Here is a 25850-nt window from a genome sequence, read left to right as displayed (position 1 = left end):
TTCCACAAAATCTGATTCTTAATAAGATAGTATACAAACAGTAGTCAAAAAAATTTTTGAACCCAAACTTTTCTTACCTGCGTAATTCTTCAACTGCGACGAATCTCTTGTTTAACTTCAACTAATTCTGCGTTATTTTGACGATACGAAAACCTATCAAAGCCGCTCGCTCTACCATTAATGTCGCCTGCCTTCCACGGGATCTTTGGCGTGTTGGCTATGACGACAGAATGAAGTAAAGATCAGAAAACGGAGAGAGAAACTGCATGGAAATGAGCAAAGAACAAAAACCCAAGGTAGTCGAATAATGCATAGATTTGAGGAGAGTTTCGGACTGCTTTACAAGACGAAATAGGTAATTATTTTATCGAAATTAGGAAAGTTTGCACTAGATTTTTTTTTAGAAATGTATATATATTATTACATGCGTCCTCTCTATGAGAACTTCATTATTGGTCAAATTCATTATTCCGATATCTGAAATATTCGATCAAGTTCTGTAATGGTCTGATTTCTTTACTATTTACGCAATGGGGAAAAGATGAGCGGCAGGAATGTTGAAAAACAGGGAGGAGATTACAGACATAAAAAATGAATGGATAAGGTTCAGGAAATCAAATGTTACAGTGATACATTTAAATTGAGGAAAATAAATTTTTAACAAGCTGCAAGGAAATATAAACTGAGTTATTAGGCAAATCTCACTTTCTCCCACATTGATAATGTGAATCAGTGTTTAAATACATAATGAACCTTCAAAAAATCTATTAAAGAATGAACTAAATATTTAAGTAAGAAATGTACAGCACATTTACTATTTGGGGTAATATGTCGCCACCGGAATAGAAAAGGGAAAGAAACTATGGCAGTTGAAATTCTAAGGGTTTTGAAATCATGTCTTGTTGCAGCAGCAGTCAGGTCACACGAAGATGGTGTCAAATCACCTCCAGCAGAGGTCAGGTCACACACAGCAGAGGCCAGGTCACATACAGAGCTTACAATGGCAGCAGAGGATCCTGCACATCGCAATGGAGGACCCTGCGTCAGTAGCAGAGGAAACTTCATCAGCAGCAGAGGACCCTGCATCAGTACCATAGTACACTTCATGTGCAGCAGAGGACAATTCACCACTAGTGGGAGACCTTTCACTGCCAGCTGCTCTGGCAACTAGAGATCAGACACCAGCGACAGCAGAAGGATACATTTCACTGGCAGCAGTCGATCCACTCTCACCAGTAGCTGCTACAGAGAGCATTACAATACAGACAAAGGAAACACAAACAGGGTGCTGAAAACCCATCGTGCTTAAGGGCTATTGCCACCTCACCTCAAAACAACATCAGCTATTAGACAGCAAAGTGTGAGCACAGCTGTACCACTCTCTGTCATAGAGGTTTCCATATTTTAAGCTATGATATCCAGAGTCTGAGAAATAACCTTTTTGAATCTAAAGTTACAGTTTACCATATGTGTATCATGGATCACCGATACAGGGATTCTGAATCAGGTATCATGAACATTAATCACTGTAATTTGGCTTTTCAGATTTCTAAGAAGGACGCCAAAAGTGGTGGAGTTTGTATTTTTCTTAAATCTAACGTGGAAAGGAAAATTTGGTGTGAGGCAGAAGCATTGAGTACTGGAAAGCATTTTGAAACTGCTGCTGTTCAGTTGCATGGAAAACTGATTAACATAATAATTATTGCAGTATATGGAGAACCTAATAGATACATAGACTCCTACATTAAGAAACTGGAGTCTCTGCTGGACATTATGTTTATGGAAAAAAATCGCCATAATTGTCTGTGGAGAGTTTAATGTAAACCTCGTGAATGATTCTGCATTAAGAGAGCTGTTTCTTAATGTATTGCAGGGTGTCAAGATCTTTCCTCTTACAAACAGCACCACAAGAATAACAAATGGAAATAGTTATGTCTTACAGACAACACATTTTCAAATGCCGACACCACAGAGATAGAAATTATTAATACTGACATATGGCTACTTGATCATAATGACCTCTTCCTTACAGTTCCAGCAGTAGTTCATGAGAGAAAGGGCAGTATTTCTTTCCTATAGAAAAGATTTTTTTGCAGGGAATTGTATTATTTTTGTCGTTACTCTAAGTAGCAAATCTTGTTTAGTTATGCTTATATTCTTAGGTACAAACATTGCTTTTTCTTCAACATTAGTGTCCAATTTTGAAATGTGTTTTCAAAGCAATTGAGTAGATTCCATTAATGCTGGATCATTAAATCTAGTTTCTGGATTACATCAGGCATTAAGATTTTCTGTAGGACTTCAGTAATGTTCAGTTAACAAATGAAAAGATCCACAGGTCTTCAATTTATAGAATACGTAAAGACTTATAAGAAATATATCACAGGTAACAAAAAAGCCCAAACTACTTAGAAACAAGAGCATAATAAGAATTTTCGGCAGTAAATCAATATCTGTCTTAGATATTGTACCGAATGGAACAAGTAAGATCCATGAAGGAAAGGAAATAACATTTAAAGACGTTGATGATATCAAAATTGGCAAAAGAGACCAGCCACTTTACATAAATAATTACTTCATAAATGTTTCCCACACACTTAGCTTAGATTTCGCAAATCAAGACAGACTTATATATCGTACATCTGCTCACAGTGTGAGGTTAGTTCCAGGTAGTGATGTAAGAAGGAGTAAAAGTGATTAAAAGCCTGCACTGCAAAAGGTTAGTGGGGTGTGGATGATGAACGACAGTCATAATTGGTACTCCTTCACAAACTGCAGAACCCTTTGCTCGCTCTCAACTGTTAATATATCACTCAGTGAGCAAATGTTTGTCAACAGATTAAAAATATCGAAACTGATACCTTTATTCAAGAGTGGTAGTAGTCATAAGATTGGAAGCTGTCGACCCATTTCACTCCTCTCAACATTCTCTGAAGTAACTGAAACGACCACAGTCTTCTGAATAATTGAAACCATGTCTGTCGAACGGGTAGCAGCACAGAAAGAGTGGTAAATGCCTCTGAGCCTTACGTGACTTGACTTCTGAAGTCATCAGTCCCCTAGGACTTAGAACTACATAAACCTAACTAACCTAAGGGCATCATACACATCCATGCCCGAGGCAAGATTCAAACCTGCAACCATAGCGGTCACGCGGTACCAGACTGTACCGCCTACAACCGCCCGGCCACCCCAGCCGGCGAAAGAGTGGTAAGTGTTTACGTAGACGAACCAGATACAAACCTGGATAACAACAATATTGTTGTAGGAGTTAATTTAGATCTTTCTAAATCTTTCGATACCGCTAGTCATGAAATTCTTTGAGATAAGCTGGAAACAATGGGGATAAAAGGGATAGAAAACAAGTGGTTTCAGTCATATTTGCAAAATAGATCTCGGGTTATGGAATTCACATCTACTCATTCTAATCATAAAATCACATTAGTACCTTATACAAACAAAGTCGAAATAGGTGTAACACAGTATAGTATGTTAGGTACCCTTTTGTTCTTTATTTACTTACATTGCATACTCATCTCAGAAGCTGCAGCCAAGATCATATTGTTTGCAACTGACACTTAAGAAATAGCAAACGATGTTAAGGAATTTCTGTCCACAATAACTGATCAAGTCCTCAAGTTCTTGTATTCAGTGTCAACATGCTGACCCTTATTAAGAAAGACACAAATTACATTCAGTTTGGAAAGATAAATCAAAACCAAGATCTCCAACAAGTACTGGGTGGAAACGAGAGGAATGCACAAAACTTTTAGGTATGTATGTTGAGCAAGAGTTAAATTACAAAGACCATATAACTAAATTCTTGCAGAGACCTAGTTCTGCATGTTTTACTTAGAGAATTATCTCTAAAGTTTACTCCTGATGTGGGTATATAATGGTTTATTTTGGCTGCTTCCAGTCTCTTGTAGATCATGGAATTGTTTTTTCGAGTAAAACCGATAACCAATTCAGTGAAATTTATACATTACAGGAAAGGGCTATTCGAATCTTGTCACTCAGCTCTACTAGGTCTCACTGGAAGCGCCTATTTAAACAGTTATGTTTGCTTACTCCACCTCCATGTTCATACACAAATGGGTGTTGATGAGAAGAGCTAGACTTCGTGAACAGCAAACCAATAATGATTACCTTAGTCATAATAGAAACACTAGCCCTTCATTTACTGTTGCATTCTTCTGATACTCTTAACTGTGTTAGTGCATGTAGTGGTACAGGGTACCCTCCACCACGAACCATACGGCGGTTTGCGGAGTATCTATGTACATGCAGATGCAGATGAATTTGCAAAAGAATGTTTGTGCTATTCGTTTTATGCTTCCTGTGTTTCAGATGCTGTGTAATGCCCTCCTCAGAGCAGGCATTTGGTGCTACATTGATTGTGACAGATATAATGTCAGTGATTTTTAGTGTGTTTTACTATTCAGCAGTGTTATATAATGTTATTATTTCATTTTATTTTATTTTTTGGCGGTGTTTTATATCAAAATTTGATGTCCTAGTTATGTCATTGATTTACTTCTCGTGTATGTTGCAGTTGCAATGCAGACTCTGTATTTGTCATTTTCGTTCCAACCATGTACTTGTTTGGATTTCCCACAGTTTTGTTAAGTTGCTAAGGTGAATGGTGGAGTAGTGCTTTGATTAGGCCATGTCTCACTTAGTGCCAAATTCTCCCCATATCCTCTCCTAATTTGTTTATTTTTATATGTATGTACAGGTTGTAACAAAAATGTACAGTACAAATAGCACGACACATTCCTCACATGTAAATGAAGAAATTATGTTATATGAGTATTGAAACACTTTGCTTCTGTGTTCCAACTCATTTTCTCCAACTCATACATTATGTAAAAACCCATACAAACAGAATGCGCCAGCATACACATGCAACTCTTTCTCGAAGGTGTATACCTTATGTGTGCATTGATACATGCTTCAATGTGTCACATAGTGAATGTCGCATGTGTTGATGTATCCCTGGAGTATGTGTATGGTTCAGCAGCCTTCCATAATACTGGCACAGAGAATCTGAGCATCTCATTCAGGGGTTCCATACACAAGAGCTTTCAAATGCCAAACAAGTAAAGTCCAGTGGGCTTAGGTCCAGAGAGCGTGTAAGGCCATGCAGTTGGTCCATCTCTACCCATCCATCTGTCACCGAATGTGTTATTTAGGAGCCAACAGACATTAACACAGACATTGACACAGTTCCCCATAGTCGTTTAATGAACAAAGTAAGAGCATACGGACTATCAGATCAATTGTGTGATTGGATTGAGGAGTTCCTAGATAACAGAACGCAGCACGTCATTCTCAATGGAGAGAAGTCTTCCGAAGTAAGAGTGATTTCAGGTGTGCCGCAGGGGAGTGTCATAGGACCGTTGCTATTCACAATATACATAAATGACCTGGTGGATGACATCGGAAGTTCACTGAGGCTTTTTGCAGATGATGCTGTGGTGTATCGAGAGGTTGCAACAATGGAAAATTGTACTGAAATGCAGGAGGATCTGCAGCGAATTGACGCATGGTGCACGGAATGGCAATTGAATCTCAATGTAGCGAAGTGTAATGTGATGCGAATACATAGAAAGATAGGTCCCTTATCATTTAGCTACAAAATAGCAGGTCAGCAACTGGAAGCAGTTAATTCCATAAATTATCTGGGAGTACGCATTAGGAGTGATTTAAAATGGAATGATCATATAAAGTTGATCGTCGGTAAAGCAGATGCCAGACTGAGATTCATTGGAAGAATCCTAAGGAAATGCAATCCGACAACAAAGGAAGTAGGTTACAGTACGCTTGTTCGCCCAATGCTTGAATACTGCTCAGCAGTGTGGGATCCGCACCAGGTGGGGTTGATAGAGGAGATAGAGAAGATCCAACGGAGAGCAGCGCGCTTCGTTACGGGATCGTTTGGTGATTGCGAAAGCGTTACGGAGATGATAGATAAACTCCAGTGGAAGACTCTGCAGGAGAGACGCTCAGTAGCTCGGTACGGGCTTTTGTTTAAGTTTCGAGAACATGCCTTCACCGAGGAGTCGAGCAGTATATTGCTCCCTCCTACGTATATCTCGCGAAGAGACCATGAGGATAAAATCAGAGAGATTAGAGCCCACACAGAAGCATACCGACAGTCCTTCTTTCCACGTACAATACGAGACTGGAATAGAAGGGAGAACCGATAGAGGTACTCAGGGTACCCTCCGCCACACACCGTCAGGTGGCTTGCGGAGTACGGATGTAGATGTAGATGTAGATGTAACACTAAAAGACGGGGTGCTCCATCATGCATGAAGTACATGTTTTGTCATACAGCTAGAGGCATGTCTTTTCACATATCTGGTAAAATATATAGCTGGTTCTCATGTAACACCCGCCAGTCATCTGGTCAACATTCAGTGTTGCAGCTACATGTCTTGTACTGATACTAGGGTTGTCGTCAACTTCATCATGAATTGCCACCTCCTGATCCAGTGTGCTCGTCCGTCTAGGGCTCCACCGGTTGCGAGTATCAGGCATTTAGAACCCAGTACCATAAGTGGACAATCAGTGGCTTCAAACACTTTCCTGTCTGGGCACCTTCACAGCAGAAACCTCTCCTGGTACAAACGTCGAGCGCCACCACCATTCCCATCATTTAATCTATACATCAAATGGGCATCTGACATCTCTGCATATGTGTACATGGCCATTTCACTTACCAAGTCAGGGATTAATTGTACATAGTAATTCGTGTGGAAGCAATGGTCGTACTCATCGCTGGAACACCTGATGTTACCTGTAAACAAGCTATGACTTATGTCTAATGGCAACAGGGACATGTAAAACAAAACACTGGCAGTGCACACGTAACCAGAGGTCATAAAGAGTGTGTGTTCTTCACGATTCTATCGCTCTGCTCTTGAGTGTTTCTCATAATTAATGAGTTGAAGAAAATGAGTTTAACCATGGAAACAAAGAGTTTTCAGACTCATGTTCATATAACATTATGTGCTCGTCTTTGTGTGAGCAGTTTATCCTGCAGTTTGTGCCACACATTTTTGTTACACTGTCATATTATTTCGGTACTGTATCTGTCATTTCCGACAATGTTGTACTGAATGGTCTAAAGATGAATGAATAAATAACGAAATAGAAGAAAAATAAAATACTACATTTTCTGCTAAGCAACAGGAAACCAAATCACAGTAGCACAACACCAGCTAGCTCTAACCTGGACAAAGTGCTTCAAATATATTGGATTCAGGGATAAAAAGTGATTAATGGGGCAGATAGTCTGGAAAAGAGATTGTTTCAACAAAATGTTGACGTTGAACATCTAAAAGCATGGCAAACAAAATTAGTCACTTTGGTAATTTGTTCACTGGTGGACTGCAAGCAAAGCTCCTCACTGTGAGCCTACCAGCACTGAAGATGTTAGATGGCAACGAAACCATACAAGCATCTCTCTAAAAAACTGTATAGCATACAAACTCACAGTTACTAGCGAAAGGGTGGCCTAGAAGTAGGTGTTGGCCAACGTCCCTTCTCTGGTCTTTACTGTCGTCTGATGATGGTTCTGGAAGAGGATTCCCACTCTCAAGCCATCCTCTGCAATCTCTCGAAGTTTGTCGGTATCTTTCTATTACACCACATTCACTGATGAGCGAAATAATTATGACTACCTGTTTAATTATGTGTTGGTACATCTTTGAAACGTAATAAATTTGCGATTCTGCGTGGGATGAATTCGAAAAGTTCTTAATAGGTTTGTAGATGTCTGTGGTACCAGATTTCTACGCACAGGTCAGACAGTTAGAATAGATTACGCGTCGATGGTTTGTTGGCACAAAACTATTGACTGGATGTGCCATATGTGTTGCATTGGATTCAGTTCAGACGATTTTGGTGGCCAAGACATCAACATCAGTTCACTATCACACTCCTCAAATTACTGTATCACGATTATGGCCATGTGACATGAACAGTTATCCAACTGGAAGATGCATTCACTGTCAGGGAAGACATCGTGCTTGAAGGACACAAGTGGTCCACAATAATTCTCATGTAGTGCTCAGCTCTCTTGTACTTTAGATTACTACCACATATCCCACGGGAGCCCAGGTGACTGTCCATCATAGTACAACACTGCTCCCACTGCCCTGTGTCCGTGGTACATTGCATGTTTCAAGCAGCCATTTCACTGGATGACTGTGTATCCTGACATGACCATGGACCTAGTGTAACAATAAACATGACTCATCCAATCAGGCAATATGTTTCAATACATACATGGTATAATCTCGACGATCCTGCGCTCTCTGCATTCGTCATTGATGATGTCGTCCACTCAACATGGGAACACATAGGGGTCTTCTGCTATGGAGCCTCATGTTCGACTGTGTGTGCTGATCAATGTGATTTGAAAGGTTTGTGGCTGGACTAGCATTGGACAGTATTGTCAGATCTGTTGCAGATTTCCGCCCACCCTACTTTCCAGATTGAGTAAGCCTTCAATCTCCAAATTCCGTGATAAAGTGTGGACAGAAAGCATTTTCCAGAAAGCATACCACACAGTGCCCTATAGCAGGCTATTATGAAGGTAGGAGCATATGGAATAGGTTCAAATATTGAGTGGATCATAGACTTCATAATTAATAGAACTCAATGCGTTGTCCTTAATGGCGAGTGTTCATCAGAGACAATGGAACAGCTAGAAGTGTCGTGGGGAAGTGTTATAGAACTGCTCTTATTGCCTATATACATAAATGATCTGACAGACAGTGTGAGCAGCAATCAGTGGCTGTCTACTGATGGTGCCATGGTGGAGGGGAAGCTATCGCCGTTGAGTGACCATAGGATGATAAGAGATAACTTAGATAAAATTAAAATTTCTAATTGTGTGATGAATGGCAGCTTGTTCTAAATGTAGAAAAATGTAAGTTAACACAGATAATTTGTAAAAACAATCCCATAATGTTAAGAGTACAGCATTAGTGGTGTGCTGCTTGACACTGTCACGTTCATTGAGTATCTAGGCATAGAGTTGCAAATTGAGATGAAATGAAACAAGACTGTAAGGTCTGTCGTAGGGGAAGTGAATGATCGACATAGGTTTGTTGGGAGAATTTTAGGAAAGTGTGGTTCATCTGTAAGGGGAGATCACATATGGAACACTGGTGTGACACATTCTTCAGATTTGCTCGATTGCTTAGAATCCCACTTAGGCCAGATTAAAGGAAGGCATCGAGGCATGGGCATACCCAGCGAGGCTGCTTCCGCCCCCAGAAGATATTCGCAGTTTTTTACTAGTTTACTGTTTTATTTAATAAGGAATTATGCATGTTTTCTCGGATTGTACAAGTGCATTCTTGTATTTAAAATGTTTATTAAAAGCAGTTTTTCACTGGTTTACTGTTTTATTTAATAAGAAGTGCTGTATGTTGTCTCGAGTTCTTGTTTCCTGAGACTAGTATGACCTGTACCCCCTCCTCCCCCCCCCCCCCCCCCTTTAGTTCAGATCCTGGGTACGCCTTGCATCGAGGCAGTTTTAAAGTGCGGTAATAGATTTGTTACCAGGAGATTCGATTATCACAGAAGTATTACAGATACTTGTGAACTCAAATGGGAATCTCTCAAGGGATTCGCGAAACTCTATGGAGAAAATTTACAGAACCAGCATTTGAAGTTGACTGCAGAATAGTTCTACTACCGCCATCGTAAGACAAGATAAAAGAAATTAGTCATCATATAGAAGAATATAGACAGTCGCTTTCCCCTCACTCTGTTTGCGAGTGGAACAGGAAGGAAATGATTATTTATGATACAAGGTAAATTCCGACATGCATCATATGGTGGCTTGTGGCGTATGTATATAGACATAGATGTAGATATACATTAACTTGTCGCTTTCTCGTAGTTTCCCTGTCCTTGGACCAGCTTCCATAGATGATCACGGCAGTAGTATTCAAGACACTTACCCTAGGGGCTGAGCCATAACAATCTGCCTTATGTCATTGTCGTTTATGCTTGTGGGTTCCCCATTTACAGTCTGTTTATTTGCAAAAATGATTTCCATTCGTTTCTTTTCCGCCTCACTTGCCCACAATATCACCAGGTGACATTCAGTCTTGAATCTGGCAGTGGTCATAATGTTTAGATCAGTCAGTGTAAATTGGATCATAGTTGTCGTCTAAATATGTCTCTGCAGGCTCCAGAGCTCAGGACTCTGTAATTTAGCTACATTCAGATTAATAAGTCATGAGAATTCGAAATCCAGATATGAATGTTTTTGCTGATTCTATTCCATCAAATACTCAAATTAACTCATGACAGTATACCTGTGCATTTAAATTTCAGTTACTTTCAAACTCTGGAGCCTGAACTTTTCACCACTAGTGAAAAGCTTTCCTTTTCTTAATAAAGTCACTAAAATATTAGAGTCATTAAGAATATATTTGCTTCTGCCATTGTAGCAAAAGTATTTAGAGCTTTATGTTACAATACTATTGAAGTTCAGATTCATGCTAGATTCCAATTCCCTAGTGCGTAAATATTTGAATTATATTAAATAAATAACGTTTTCCTAAATAGATGTTAAAATTGAAGGTTTTTAAATGAGAAACCTTATCTATTATTCGTAGATGTCAGATTATGTATTGACTGACTTGATAACAAGAAACATTTTTGTATCCTTAAATCTCTTAGTGATATGTGACAGTTATAAGTCAACAAATCAACAGTTTATACTGAAAGCAGAACAAGGATTCAAGAGCAATCTGGGATATACTGAAATATAAGGCTGACATAAACTCATGGTCCTCTGATAGACAGAGTGATTAATTATAGAACTCTGATAATTTTTTGGAAATTCACAATTTAATGAGTCTCACAGACAGAAGACCTAACGAAAATTATAAATGTAGATGTGTAAATGTGGAATCACAATTATTACATCACATCAGTTACAATGAACCATCTCATTTGGTATAAAGAATGAGATTTGAAATTTTCAGCAAATACAATCCATGTAGGAGAAAAATCTTAAACAAGTGATACATCTGTAAGAACGTTAAGTCATAGGGAAGCTCCATTTGTTTATGTCACTTTTTCAGACCAACAGAAAATAGTAGACAATTTTGGAAGATAAGTTGCAGTTTGGCTGTAAGACTTCCATGCATAAGAAGTATTTTCAGTTATGTCACATACACAATTTAGAATTCCACAGAGTGCTGTCTGGGGGGAAACACTCAGAATTTTATCAGCTAGAATAGCTCATTTCCAAGAGAGCAGTGCAGAGCAACTAGGAAGCACTAGGAATACACTTAACAAAGTATAGGCTATAGTGCTAGATTATGTAACTTCAGTGGAGGAAAAAAGGATCAGGGAAGGAAGACAGAAGGAAATAGCTTATTGTAAGACTTGTGCATGTACTGAGGAGGTTCAGAGAAGACGTGAGAATTTGTTGATTGGACGTAAGCAATAGGATTCCTGATACACACAGCTGGGACAGTTTTATAATCAGCCAGTGTTATTGCAAGAGACAACCTCACCATATTCAACCGCGTCAGTTCAGAACCCGATGTTTCTGCTCAATTAGTGTTATTATCCGTGACCGCTAGAGCAGAGTCATGTGTGTTCCAAGGACTCAACCATGCCATTATTAACTGCACAATCGTGTGAATTGTTCACCGAGTGTTTAACCACGCCACAAGTGTGCTAGGACCTTTCGTCGGAAGAATCTGGCAGTGCAATTCCTCTCCAGTGAATGGGTAGTGCTGAACAGTGGTGAGTGCGAACCATTCCAAAGTTACCACCACTCCAGCCCAGCAACCAACATACTACGTTCCAAACAACTGAAATCATTTTACAAAGCTATGGAGTGATGGACGAAACACACAAATTTGTAGTAGTGTTGAACAATTTCGCCAAATATTCTCATATCAATAGAGACATTATTGCCATTCCACCTACATCAAACATGTTCGATGTGATAAAAAAGCAGATGCCTGAACAACAAATATTGAAAGCCTTGTATGAAGAGAACATCAGAAGCAGAACACATTTGCAACTATGTCAACATGTGAGGCACAGAGTGGGACCTAATATTTTTTCAGATAATAGCTTATGCAGAATATGCATGCTCAAGCTTCCACCATCACTGAAGAGTATATATATCAAATTACACTTGGCTAATAGACTCCATGCAGTACTCCAGTGACATAAGGAAGCAGATTCTCATGTAAGAAATATTACTAATGATACACAGGGAGCCATGTAGCCATGGCAGGAGAGAAGTGGTTCTGGAGAAGTACAAAGGCTTACACTCCCACATGAAGCTGGTAATGTGTGATGTGAGGGATATTGGACTCCACAGAGGTGTCGTGGAACGTCGATTAACTGAGCTTTAGCGAAAGCAGCCGACCCCTCGCATCGGACGACCATTGACTCAAGTTTCTTGGCCTCAAGTGGACAGCATATGAACACCTCGCACAACAGTAGCTACTCACCGAAGTAAATATTGTGATTTCATGAGGAATTTGGAGCAACCATGCATTAATGTGTTTACCCTTGCCATTTCACATATCAGCAACAATGTACTACTGCTCGTTCCACAGCAAGCACTGTACCATAGAAACATTCCCATTAAGGCAGAAAAAATGCCATTAACTACACAACAGTGCAACGTTGGGGAACACGTCACTGGACACATTTTTGACTGCGGCACACTTTCAACTGGAATCTTGTGATATCAGGTGTATCTGTGTCAATTATGGGGGCGCATTTTCTACACCACCTCAAACTTTCGCTATACTGATCTAATGATATGATTAGTTGTTGTATTACTCGACACTCAGTGCAGAGGTACATGGACAATTTAGGCCCAATAGTATGGGCACATAAAAGAAAAAATCGACGAAAATTATAGCCGGCCCTGATGAGGAGACAGACAGGACTCAAACCATATTACAGGAGGCGGTATGGAAGAAAGCATTACTATATCAAAATAATTCAGAGTTACTGGAAGTAATAGGAATCGTTAAGAACAGTTGGACAGCATGCACAAGAGACTAGCAGCTTAGCAGCATCAGGAGCAGCAGCCTCAAACTCAGGTGCAGCAGCATATCGACACACTAGGTTGGAAGAGATAAAATGCGCAGGCAAGTGGAGTGCAAACCACCAATTTTTTACCTGATTATGTAGGCAACAGGAAAACACACGGTCAATACAAAATACAGACAAAATGCATTTCGAGGTATTGTTCAAGGGAGAAAGCGTTACATTCATATATTACAAGGTCTCTCAATCTACCCCAGTGCAACGAGACTTGTCCAAGATAGACATTGGGCAGCTAAAGAAATCGTAAACGGACCTTTGCACTCAGATATGGTTCGGCCTTTTGCTAGTAACTGGGCATCACCGATCCATTTAGTACGTAAAAAAGACAGTTCTTATAGACTGAGCAGAGATTACAGATCACTTAACTTCTGTACTATACCAGTACACATATGTTTTGTGTGATAGAGGGGAGAAAGACCTTCATCAAATTCCAGTGGTGCCAAATGATATTCCAAAGAAGGCAATTAATTCGCACGCTGATCTTTTCAAAGTGATGTGAATGCCGTATGGGTTAAAAAATGCAGCCTAGGCATTGCAGTGTTTTGTCAGCTCAGTATTAGTTGACCTGTTTTTTTCTTCTTTTTTTTTGTTAGTTGGTTGATGTGTTGGTCTTCTCAAAATGAGTGGAAGAGCATGAAACACAATTAAAAATGGAGAAAGGCGACAACTTTGCAAAAACTCTGTACCTACATCTGGTATTAGACCCACAGCTTCAAGAGAACCAGTATATTCAGTAGGATAATGTCTATCATAAAAACGTTCGAAGCATAATAAATCGAAGCACAATCAACAACATGTAAAGACACATATGCTAAAATCATATCCTGAAAAGTGAATGTCACTAGAAAAAGCCATTTCGTTAATCTTCTAAATACTTCGCAATCTGGTGACAATCTGTCGGCAAACCAAGCAAATCAAAGCAGTTTCTCAAACGCTGGAGCTTCCAGTACAAGTTTCAGTAAGATATAAATACACAAATCTTCAACTCACTTTTATCAAAAATGCAGTTTCGGATTTAGGCTAAAAGTAAATCTAACTCCTGAATTTAACTAAACAACACGACAGAATTATTGACTATTCGACCCCCACCAAATACAATTACTTTACACATATATTTACGCTGATAGCGAAAACATTATGATCACCTGCTTAATAACTTGTTTCTCCATCTTTGGAACGAAATACATCACAGATTCGGCACATCATGAATCCAACAGTTTGTTGATTGGTTTGTGGAGGTAAGTGGCATTAGATGGCTACTCACAGGCCACGTAATTCATGTAAATAACGGGACGCTGATTTACGTGTGCGATGATGGCGCCCGATGGTCACCCAAGTAAGTCCCATAGGATTTATATCTGGCTAATTTGGTCGCCGAGACATCAACATGAGTTCACTATAGTGCTCCTCAAACCAATGTAACACGGTTCTGGCTGCGAGACAAGGACAATTATACTGTTGCAAAACGATAACACCAGCAGGGAAGACATCAACCTGAAGGGATGCAAGTGGTTCGCAGCTGTAATCGTGTCTTCGATTATTGCCACAGGTCCTACGCAAGCACAGGAAAATCTTTCCTGTAGCATAATATTGCTCCCACCAGCCTGCCTCTGTGGTGCACTGCATGTTTCGAGCTGCCATTCATCTTGATGACGGCGTTTGTGGAGACGACCATCGACCTAGTGTAGTAAACTGGTGATTCACTCAAAGAGTCGTCACGCTTCCAATGATCAATCGCTTGTCGATTCTTCTGTGCCCAGTGCAATCGTAATTGACGACTTCGTTGGGTCAACATATGAAAACGCAGGGGTGGTCTACTGTGGAACTCCATGTTCAACAATGTACAATGAACAGTGTGCTCCAAAACACCTGTGTGTGCACTAGCATTTTGCTCTTTCAGCCCGGATCACCATCTACCAGCTCTACAGAGCAGACAAGCCTCCAAACCTCACGTTTTGTGAAAAGTCGTGAACGTTCAACCATTTAGTGCTTAGTGGTAGTTTCGATGTCCTTCTATGCTTCTATCTCTTTCCATGGATGTTCATGAAGTAGAACAGGAACATTATACCAGTTTCTCAGTTTTTGAGATACTCGTTCACAAGCTTTGCGTAATAATGATCTGTCCTTTGCGAAGCCATTTATCTCAATCGATTTTTCCATTTTGAGCCCTTCCTTCGCTAGAATGATTCCCAATGTTGAAAGTTACAGATGTTTCACAGCCAGGGGAAGATGATGTGGTAGAACAGTCTTTTCCATATAGAGAAGCAGTTGGAGCATTAATGTATCTGATGTTTGGCACAAGACCGGACCTAGCCTTCAGCGTAAGTGTTTTGTCAAGATCTCTCGAGAACCCCACCACAGAAGACATATTAAGTGTAAAAAGAGTTTTTCGTTATTTATCAGGAACGACTGACTATGGAATCTGATACAAATCAAGAGCAAAGAGCAGAACTCTGGATTGCTACAGTGATGCAGATTTTGGAGACTGCTTAAAAACAGGCATATCAGCATTCGGAGTAGTCATTAACTATGCAGGAGGGGCGATATCATGTCTAACTCAGCCACAAACCATGGTAACAATATCTTCAACTGAAGCTGAACTACTTGCCGCAAATGAAGCTGTCAAGGAGATTATTTAGTTAACTCGTCTATTCGGAGAAAAAACAAAACTATCTGAAATTACAGCTCTCCGAATTGACAATTCAGCAGTGGTGAAGTTCGCAGAGAATCCAGAATTTCATCGCCAAGCCAAACATATAGCCATCAAGCATTTCTTTATTCGTGAAAAACTTCATGAAGGAAGAATTAGAGTTCATCAAACCCCATCTGAAAAGCAGGTAGCGGACATCATGACCAAAGCTCTACCGAAGACACGTATAAATGTATTGTGTATCGTAAGCCTGGTGACTTTGTGCCGCGCAGGTTACTTTGTGCCACCCGCACTTTCTTTTGAACAAATGTGTCCTAGCAGTTCCGGATGTTCCCACCAAAAGCGCTTATGTACTCTAAACATAGCTGGATAGTGGTGCCATCTGATGGTGTATTCGTATGTCCGTCATGCTTCTGACATTCCCGCCTGAGCGTCCCAACTGTCTTTTGTGTTTTGCAGTGTGAGTGTGTTTGTCGAAAAATTTGTATTGTGTCTTACTGAAGGAAGAATTTCAGCTAACCGAGATTAGTATAATATTTTCCTACATTAGTCATTAGTCTGCTGCCACAGTATGATTGTTTTGACGATGATGGTTTTTGCACATTAGCGAGATTTATTAAATGTTGACATATTTGGGGGTGACTTTGTGCCACGTTTCCACGAAGGCTTTGGGCGATTTTTCTATTATATACTGCACCGGTATTCATAAGACTGATTTTCTGTATACGATTCTGTCGCAGAAAATGCCACGAACTTACAAAAAAAAAAAAAAAAAAAAAGCCCCTGGATGTCCCTATGCCAACTACACTGATGATATGTTGGAGAATGCGACTACAGAAATTCGTGGTAAGAAAATTTCAGCTCGTGCAGCAGCAAACGAATACGGTATTCACCGAAATACCCTCATGAAACCGAGCGAGGTTGCGCAGTGGTTAGCACACTGGACTCGCATTCGGAAGGATGACGGTTCAATCCCGCGTCCGGCCATCCTGATTTAGGTTTTCCGTGATTCACCTAAATCGTTCCAGGCAAATGCCGGGATGGTTCCTTTGAAAGGGCACGCCGACTTCCTTCCCTCAATCCGGTGAGATCGATGACCTCGCTGTTTGGTCTCTTCCCCCAAACAACCCAACCCTCATGAACAAGTTACATGGGAAACAATGCACAGATTGGTGGACAAACTGTGTTTAGTAAAGAAGAGGAAGGTATGTTTGCTGTACATGCTGTGACGATGTGTGATGTTTCCCACCTTCATTGCTCGATACATGGTTTATTGTAAAAGCTTATCTTGACAGAGTTGGACAAAGTGTGTTATGTTTTCAAGAAAACTTGCCAGGCAGAGAATAAACTAAGTCTTTTCTGGCACGCCACAGTGATAAAATAAGTAGCAGGTTTGCCCAAAACATCACTAGGGCTAGAGCAGCTGTTTATGAAGTGACAGTCAATGAATATTTTGATGGCTGGTTAAGGGAGCTAGAAGGCATTCATCCATCACATGAATTACGATGAAACGAACTCTGTAGATGATACAGGGATCAAAAGTTATTACCAAACGTGGGCCATATATCCAAAAAGGATTTGCAACACATATAAGGCATGTACGTCTCTATGATGTGTGGTAATGCTGAAGGAACACTAGCACCTCCATAGCGGGTCAACAGGAGCGTCAGATGACAACTGCAAACGCAACCAACTTATAAACTCAGCGCCGTGATGTCACACACACCACAATCCGTACGTCACGAGTCAAAGCAGACGGGTGGAATCGGACACTTCCGTTGACCGGTAACCGGTGCTTTATAAATGCCACCCACATACTTAGCTTAAATTTCGCAAATCAGGGCAAACATAGATATTGTACATCCGTATTCAGCATGACATTAGTTCCAACTAGTGAGCATGAAGTAGTAAAAGTGATTAGAAGCCTGAGATGCGAAATGTCAGCAGGTATCAGTGATGTACCAGTGTAATAATTCCTACTGCTTCACAAATTGCAAAGTCCTTTGTTTACAATTGTTAATTTATCGTTCAGTGAATGAATGTTCCCCAGTAGATTAAAACATTGAAAGTGATACCTTTATTCACGAGCGTTAGCAGGCATAAAGTTGAATGTTATCGATCCATTTCACTCTTCTTGGCATTCTCTAAAGTAACTGAATCGATCAGTCTTCTGAATAATAATCCCCACCATAGTTTCCAAACAGGCAAAAGTACAGAAAGAGTGGTAAGTGTTTACATAGATAAAACAGCTAGAAACCTAGATAACGACAATAGTGTTGTAGGAGTTAACTTAGATCTTTCTAAAGCTTTCGATACTGGCAGTACTGAAATTCTTTCAGATAAGCTGGAAGCAATGGGGATAAAAGGGATAGAAAAGAAGTGGTTTCAGTCATATATGCAAAATAGATCACAGGTTGTCAAACTCACATCAGCTCATTGTAACTATAAAATCAGATTAGTTTTCGTAGGCAAAGAAAGTCGAATTAGGTGTACTGAAGACTAATATGTTAGACTCCCCTTCTCTTCCTTATTTACAGTATATAATGTATATGGGAGGAGGTGCAGAAAGTGGCCTGAGTTATTTTCAGTGTTCAGTAATTTAGGATTTATTTATTTAATGTATAATGATATTTCAGAACTGCAGATGGTGGCAGAAATTTTTTATCACTATATTTAATGATAATGTAATTTTTTTCCTTGGTGTATAATAGCTTATTTGCATAAAGTTCAGCAGCAGTTTTTTCTGAAAGAAAGAGTAAAATTTTGAATCAGCACTATTTGTAACAGTAACTTGCTTAATGATTAAAACAGATTTTGAAAAAAGATTTCAGTAGTAGTGCCAATTTTGGGTACTATTAAAGTGTTGAAAGACAGTTAATTCACTTTTTACATAAGACTAAGATGAAATTGTGCCTACAGAAAATGTTTGAAAAAAATATTGGAAAAAAAGGGTTTGAAAAAGTTCTTTGAAGAAATTTTTACTTTTGAACCTGAGAGTCAAGCTTTGGTAAATATTATTTATTAGGAATAAATGTGTGTGTTAGGGTAGAATGTAAATACTAAGGATGGACACGTAGACGTACTGTATATTGCAGATACAAAAAAGGTGACTGAACCGGATATGGTACCAAGAGAGAACCCGATGCTGAGACAAAGCCGGACGCTGTATCCCAGTGACGAGCCTCTGTATGGTCCAGGTGTTAGTGTTTGTCATCCATACCCATTTGTTACATCTGCAAAAGTCGTCGAAATCCCCAATTTGTTGTCAGAACAGTTTTAAGTTAGAGATGACCCCCACATCACTGTGTAAGGTTTAGGAAAGGACACGATTCATAGTGCCTGAATTATATTTCAGTAAAGTTTTTGCACATTACTTAAGGGAAGAAATATAATTATTGTTTCTGGTTAAATATTACTCATATGTGCAAAATGTAAAAGTTTTGTAAATTTAAATCGAGAGAAAATGTAGCATTGGATTGTGGGAGAAAAGAATTGAAAATTTTTTCTATAAGAATTTACTGTGTGCCATCAAGCCCTAGCCATTGACTATTTGATGTAACTGTATATAATGTTATAATGTAATCTTAACTATTTTGTTTATTTGTGAAAGACTTCAGTTCAAAATAGATTTTAGTAAGAACTGTTTAGATTTGACAGTGTCGGTGTAGCTTTTGAAGTCATTCATAACTAGCAAGTGTTTAGTAAAAACCGTAAAACACACTCAGGAGAAATTTTAGGTTCTTAGAGGGTGCGTAACGCCGTGAGTCAATACGCAATAGCATTTTATTGCAGTAAGCTATTTTGAAGTGCTGGCTTGTAGCTTTGTAGCTGTTAGCGGTGGCAATATACAGCCACCGGTATCTTAGTGACTCACTCGCACCTGTCGCTAGCCTAGCCGTGGGAAACGGTACCTGTGTCAATTCAAGCAACAGAATATTCAAGCCCCTAAGAATCTAAATAAACTATGTTATATATTATTCAATTTAGTTATAAGTCAATACAAAGAGCCTTGTTACTAAAAATAAGATTGAGAGTTAGGGAAAATTAGCTAAAATACCCCAAACTGACACTTGTAAGGTTAAAGTCAGTCAGGGTTCGTAACAGTTTGTCTTTTAGTATCATGTGGTATCGTTACTGAAGCTTAGAGCATGTTAAGTCAATTTGTTTAGAGTTTCATAAATAAAAATGTTAACTATTTGGCATTTTTGTAATATAAAATTCAGAAAAGATCAGTATTTATTTAATGTGTTGTTGTATGAGAAAAAAAGAGTGAGTGTGTGTATGTATGACATATGAAAAAATTCAATATTATCTCATGTTACACCATTATGTAACTGTGTCGTGGGAAAGTTGTGTTTTACCCACATTGCTGATGACGTTTGTTTAAGTGTACTTGCTTTTTTAAGGAGGCAGCCAGAATAGCCGTTTGCAGAGTAATAAGTTTCTAAACTTATTAAGAGTTCAGTTTTCCTTCCGTTTAGTTTTTTAAACATTATATTAATATTTGCATATTGAAATGATGTAAATGCAACTGGCAATAGTGATTGGCGTAGGACAGTTTTGGCGAGAGAATAATCTCGAAGGATAGTTCTGATTGGCTGGTCATTTTGATCAACCAATCAGAGTTACGTAGTTCCCGCGAAGTGCTAAGTAGTTTTACTGGGAGAGAAGCAGACTGAACAGGAGTCGCTGGCTAGCTATCAGACATGCACGTCATGGTGGATGTGTCCGTCCACATTATGAGTACTAGTTTCTCGCCTACGGATGGTATTGCTGTGGAAGCAATTGCATTTACTGACAGATTGTGAAAATCTGAGCTTTGTGAAGTGATCTGTTGGATAGATAAACACGTGTGAGCTTTCGTGGCGTGTTTCATACCTGTTTATGGAATAGTTGGCGAGCAGTTTCCTTATTATAAATCCACTGAAAAGGACGGAATGTGAAACTCGTATTTGTAGAAGAGTAATGACTCCAAATCGCGTAATAAATCGGGTCGTACTTAAGTGTATCTCTGGCTGTCTTGTGTGTGTACTGAGTTATCTGAACTGTGAGCTTAGGACAGTGATATTATTCGTTAACTAAATACAGGCTGATGGCAAGTGTTTATTTTGAACCTAAAAAAATAAAAACTCGTTTGCTGAATTTTGACGATTTTCTAAAGAGATAATCACCCTCCACCTGAAATTTGCTATAAGGGATTACAGGATACCTTGCTACCAGAGCTTACATTGGACTTTGCAAATGTAAGTATTGACGGTGTTTTTCTTCAACGCTGCTTTGGCATTGTTTGGACAGTATCTACGTATGCAGAGAAACAGGCTGGTGATCGGATGCCGTACGGAGGTAGGTGGAACTTTGGGAGCGCACTGTACAACGAGAGACAGTGATCGTACAAGTATGTCACACTACTAAACTCGTCATGCTGCATGTTTTCCAGTTGTAACCCTGAAAATGTTCAGTACACTGGACCGAGAAATGAAGTCTCTGCCGATAGGACTGTTCAAAAGGACAATTGCACAAGACTTGAAAGAACACCAATTATATTCTATTGGAGAATTTTTCAATATTGTCAAAGTGTATGGACAAAATAATATTGTCTTAGTATGTTATATCTGCCCATATTGTGAATAATTTTCTGTATGTTGTATAAAATTGTAAGCGAATCTTATATATGACACAGTCTGCCCAGTCACGACTGGTAAATGACGCAGACCTAGTAATAATAAAATATTAATTATTTCTATCCCTGTTGTGTCCATAGTTTGAAAATGTGTTATCTGTAAGACCTTTCTTTCCACTTGCTATTCTTGTGGAGCGATTTGTAAGAGGAAACATGTTGATGATCTGCAATACATTGAAAAGCAGCTCTCTTGATGTAGAATCATTCACAAGGTATATATTAAAATTCCTACAGACAATTATAGTGGATTTTTCAGTGAACACAATGTCCGTTAGACTCCAGTTTGTTAATGAAGGAGTCTATGTACCCACTATGTGCTCTGTATACTACAATAATTATCGAGTTAATCAGCTCCCGATGCAATTGAACAGCAACAGCTTCAAAATGCTTTCCAATAGTCAATGCTGCTTCTTCAATCCTCATTTTCTATTCCACAGTAGATTCAAGAAAAGTAGAAACTCTGTCATGTTTGGCATCCTTCCTGAAAATCTGACTAGCCAAATTATAATGATTAATGTTAATAATACCTATTTCAAAATCCCTGTTCAGTGCTCCACGATACGTTGTGATCTTCAGTCCTGAGACTCGTTTGATGCAGCTCTCCATGCTACTCTATCCTGTGTAAGCTTCTTCATCTCCCAGTACTTACTGCAACCTTCATCCTTCTGAATCTGCTTAGTGTATTCATCTCTTGGTCTCCCTCTACGATTTTTACCCTCCACGCTGCCCTCCAGTGCTAAATTTGTGATCCCCTCTTGCCTCAGAACACATCCTACCAACCGGTCCCTTCTTCTTGTCAAGTTGTGCCACAAACTCCTCTTCTCCCCAATTCTATTCAATACCTCCTCATTAGTTATGTGATCTACCCATCTAATCTTCAGCATGTTTCTGTAGCACCATTAATATTGACATCGTTAACTGCAACTTCAGGTTCAAAGGGTTTATTTCTCAAGCTCTGGATATTATAGCTTAAAATATGGAAAGCTCTATGATAGTGTGTGCTACAGCTGCACCCACACTTACCTGTCAAATAGCTGATGCTGTTTTGAAGTAGGGTGCCAAAAACCCTTCAGTACTATGGGATTTTGCACCTTCTCTGTCTTTCCTTTGTCTGTGTTGTAATGCTCTCTGCAGCAGGTACTGCTGAGGGTGGATCAATTGCTGCCAGTGGATGGTATCCTCCTACTGTTGCTGGTGTCTAATCTCTAGCTGCTAGAGTAGGCAGTCGCGAAGGATCTACCACTGCCTATGAACTGTGCTCTGCTGCCTATTAAGTGTCCTCTAATGCAGTGTCCTCGGCTGCTGATGAGAGTTCCTCCGCTACTGATGCACTGTCCTCTGGTGCCAATGTAAGGTCTGCTGCTGGAGGTGTCCTGGCCTCTTCTGTAAGTGACCTGGTCCTTGCTGTGGATGATCTTGACCTCTGCTGCAGGTGATCTGACATATGTGTGGGACCTGACCTCAGTTGCAACAGTACGGGATTTCTAAACCCTTAGAATTTCAGCTGCCATTGCTTCTTTCCCATTTCTATCCTATTGGCAACTTCTTAACCCAAATGGTAAATGTGGTGTACACTCCTTATTAAACATAATGGGATCATTACTTAAATATATAGCTCTTTCTTTAAAAAATATTTTTGAAGTGTCAGTGAGTATGAACACAGCGATTCAGTGTTTCCATGATGTCTGTGTATAGCGTTCTAGGTTTATTGTTTTGGAGCCTTTGATTCCAGTGCCTTGTAGCTACATAATACAATGTGACAGAAAGTGAGACTTCATAATAATTCAGTTTATATTTTATGTTCACTACTTGGGGCTTGTTAAATTTATCTTCCTGGATTTAAATGTATCACCATAACATTTCATTTCCTGAATCTTATCTACCCATCTTCTTTGTAATATCCTATGTTTTTCAAAATTCATACATGCCATCTTCTCCACATTGCGTAAATAGGTAAAGAGATCAAACCATACAGAACTTGATTGAATAGTCCAGAGATATTGGAACAATGAATATGATAGTTGACCAATAATTTAGTGTGTCTAAAGAGAATTGTTTTAAATTTAGAACTTGACTGAATAGTCCAGAAGCATTTAAATAACAGATTTGACAAATAATTTAGTGGTCCTAAAGAGGATGCATAAATATTAAAAAAATATTGTGAATCCTTTCTCGATTTCGATAAAGTAATTATGTATTTCGTCTTGTAACAGAATCAAACTCTCCTCAGAACTAAGCATTATTCTACTAGCTTGGTTATTTGTTCTTTGCTGATTTCCACACAGTTGGTCTCTTTCTTCCGATCTCCGATCTTCACTGTGGTTTTTTGTCATAAGCCGACACGGCAAAGATAGTGTCAAATGCAGGCGACAAATGAGTTAGAATGAGTGACCTTGATAGCATTTAATATGCTTGAAATAATGCAATAAGTAGTTGAAGTTAGATAAGAGATTCGTCGCAGCTGAAGAATTACGTAGGTGAGGAAAAATTTAAATCTATAATTTTTTTTGAGGACTGTTTGTGTAATAATGTATTTGAAAATCAGGTTTGGGGTGAACATGTTTGAATATTTTCATAAAATGATAAATACGAGTAAGAGAAAGAGTTCTTTAATTGAATGAGATGTTTTGTATGAATGGATGTAAATAATATTTCGTGTGTGTGTGTTCGTGCCCGAGCGCACAATGGCCACCATTACCACGAGGTAATTGCTACTGATCTTTTTAATGGGGCTAATTAATTGTATGTTTGAGGATCTTGTGGCTAACATTTTGCTTCAAAATAGCTCCGTTGTTATTACTGAAAAATACCTGTTAGCAATTTTTTTATATAACTATCAAGCGAGTTGAAAAAAGTGCGAGTACTATCACTGTGAAACTGTATATACCATTATTGTATCTAATGTAAGTGAGATGATCAAAATGTTAATGTGTTTGTGCCCATGAAATTACATTTAGACATGAGTTAACTCATTCATGCTTTGATCCACTTACTTGCAAGAAGTTAATTATCTTCCTTATCTTGTCTTTTACACTCATGGAAATGACGTTAGTCGCGAGTTCTGTAATACCATAAAACACTAAAATTAATTTTTCTCTGTTTCTCCTTTCCAATGGCGCAGTTGACACTTAATTACCATACTCGGTAGAATGTATCTGTTCTGAAAAAGTTGTACGACGTATCTAATGATGATGAACATGACTTCATGCCATAGAAAAAACAGTAATAAAGGAAACTAGGAATGCAGGATCATTTATCCAGCCATCCCTTGACTGCTGTTTAGAATGACATTGGATACGTCAGTATAAATTTATAATTTCAGCAGTAGTGTAAATTACAGTTTGCGCTCATGTATTATTATTCAGCAATAGACTTATACATACAAGTAAAATAATTAATGAAAATATAGGCAAAGCAAAGTCTTTAATCTTAAATTAATTTACAACATATAAGCAATCTATTTCAGTTTCTGGTGCAATGAATGATACATAGTTTACTTTTCATTGACAGTGTATGAATCACAGTTCTCAAGATATTGCTTTAGTACTACAAAATTTTTCTAATTCTTTTGGACTGGGCTCTGATCTTAAAATATTATGAAACACTGTATGAACATGCTCTTTTTATGTACTCTCCTTTTTTGTTTTGAAAGCTGGTAGTGTGTGTCTACTTTTTAAACTGCATGGCAATCTGATGTATAATAACCTGCTCTAGTAAGGTCTTTACTGGCAAGTTGTAGTTTGGTACAATTGATGTGATAGTCATCTTTTACTCTTGTGCTGTTACTGTGTAATTCACTGTTTACCATTGGTGTGTAATTTAATTGTGCACTTGGAGTCCTACATTAATTATGTTGTTTGATCCTGATTGAGTTGGTTGATGTCCTAGCGAATCTTTCCCCATATAGTGATATAACTGACATCCCCCCTCCCACAAATATAAAGAGAGAGAATTTTGTGTAAATATGTCCTTTAAACTTCTCTTGTGTACCATTTGGTATACATGAAAATTGCAAATGTATGCATAAAAGGTATGGTCATACACTGAAGTGCCTAAGAAACTGGTATAGGCATGCGTATTCAAATACAGAGATATGTAAACAGGTAGAATACGGTGCTGAGGTTGCCAACACCTATATAAGACAAGTCTCTGGCACAGTTGTTAGATCCATTACTGCTGCTGCAGTGGGAGGTTATCAACATTTAAGGGAGTTTGCACTTGGTGTTGTAGTCGGTGCACCAGCGATGGGACATAGCATCACAGAGGTAGAGATGAAGTGGAGATTTTTCCCATATGACCATTTCACAAGTGTTCTGTGAATATCAGGCATCTATAAAACGTCAGATATGACATCGTTGTGACCGAAAAGGATTCTACAAGAATGGGACACACGAT

The 25850-nt window shown here is 38.9% G+C and overlaps 3 protein-coding genes across 3 annotated transcripts in view; all 3 read right to left on the bottom strand.

Annotated features, from left to right (window-relative positions):
* The window catches only part of LOC126299023 (serine-rich adhesin for platelets-like), a 39553-nt gene extending 39345 nt beyond the window's left edge, over nt 1-208 (bottom strand). The window contains exon 1 of the mRNA XM_049990659.1: nt 78-208. The gene's annotated coding sequence lies outside the window, so the exon portion shown is untranslated. The remainder of the gene's footprint in view (nt 1-77) is intronic.
* LOC126298264 (uncharacterized) overlaps nt 1-25850 on the bottom strand; it is a 226816-nt gene that overhangs the window by 141487 nt on the left and 59479 nt on the right. The gene's annotated exons all lie outside the window — the stretch shown is intronic.
* The window catches only part of LOC126299026 (protein GVQW3-like), a 168570-nt gene that overhangs the window by 106211 nt on the left and 36509 nt on the right, over nt 1-25850 (bottom strand). The window lies entirely within an intron of this gene.

This window comes from Schistocerca gregaria, chromosome X, assembly GCF_023897955.1.
Source record: "Schistocerca gregaria isolate iqSchGreg1 chromosome X, iqSchGreg1.2, whole genome shotgun sequence".
Classification (NCBI taxonomy): Eukaryota; Metazoa; Arthropoda; class Insecta; order Orthoptera; family Acrididae; genus Schistocerca; species Schistocerca gregaria.
This window is presented reverse-complemented; position numbering and strand designations above follow the sequence as displayed.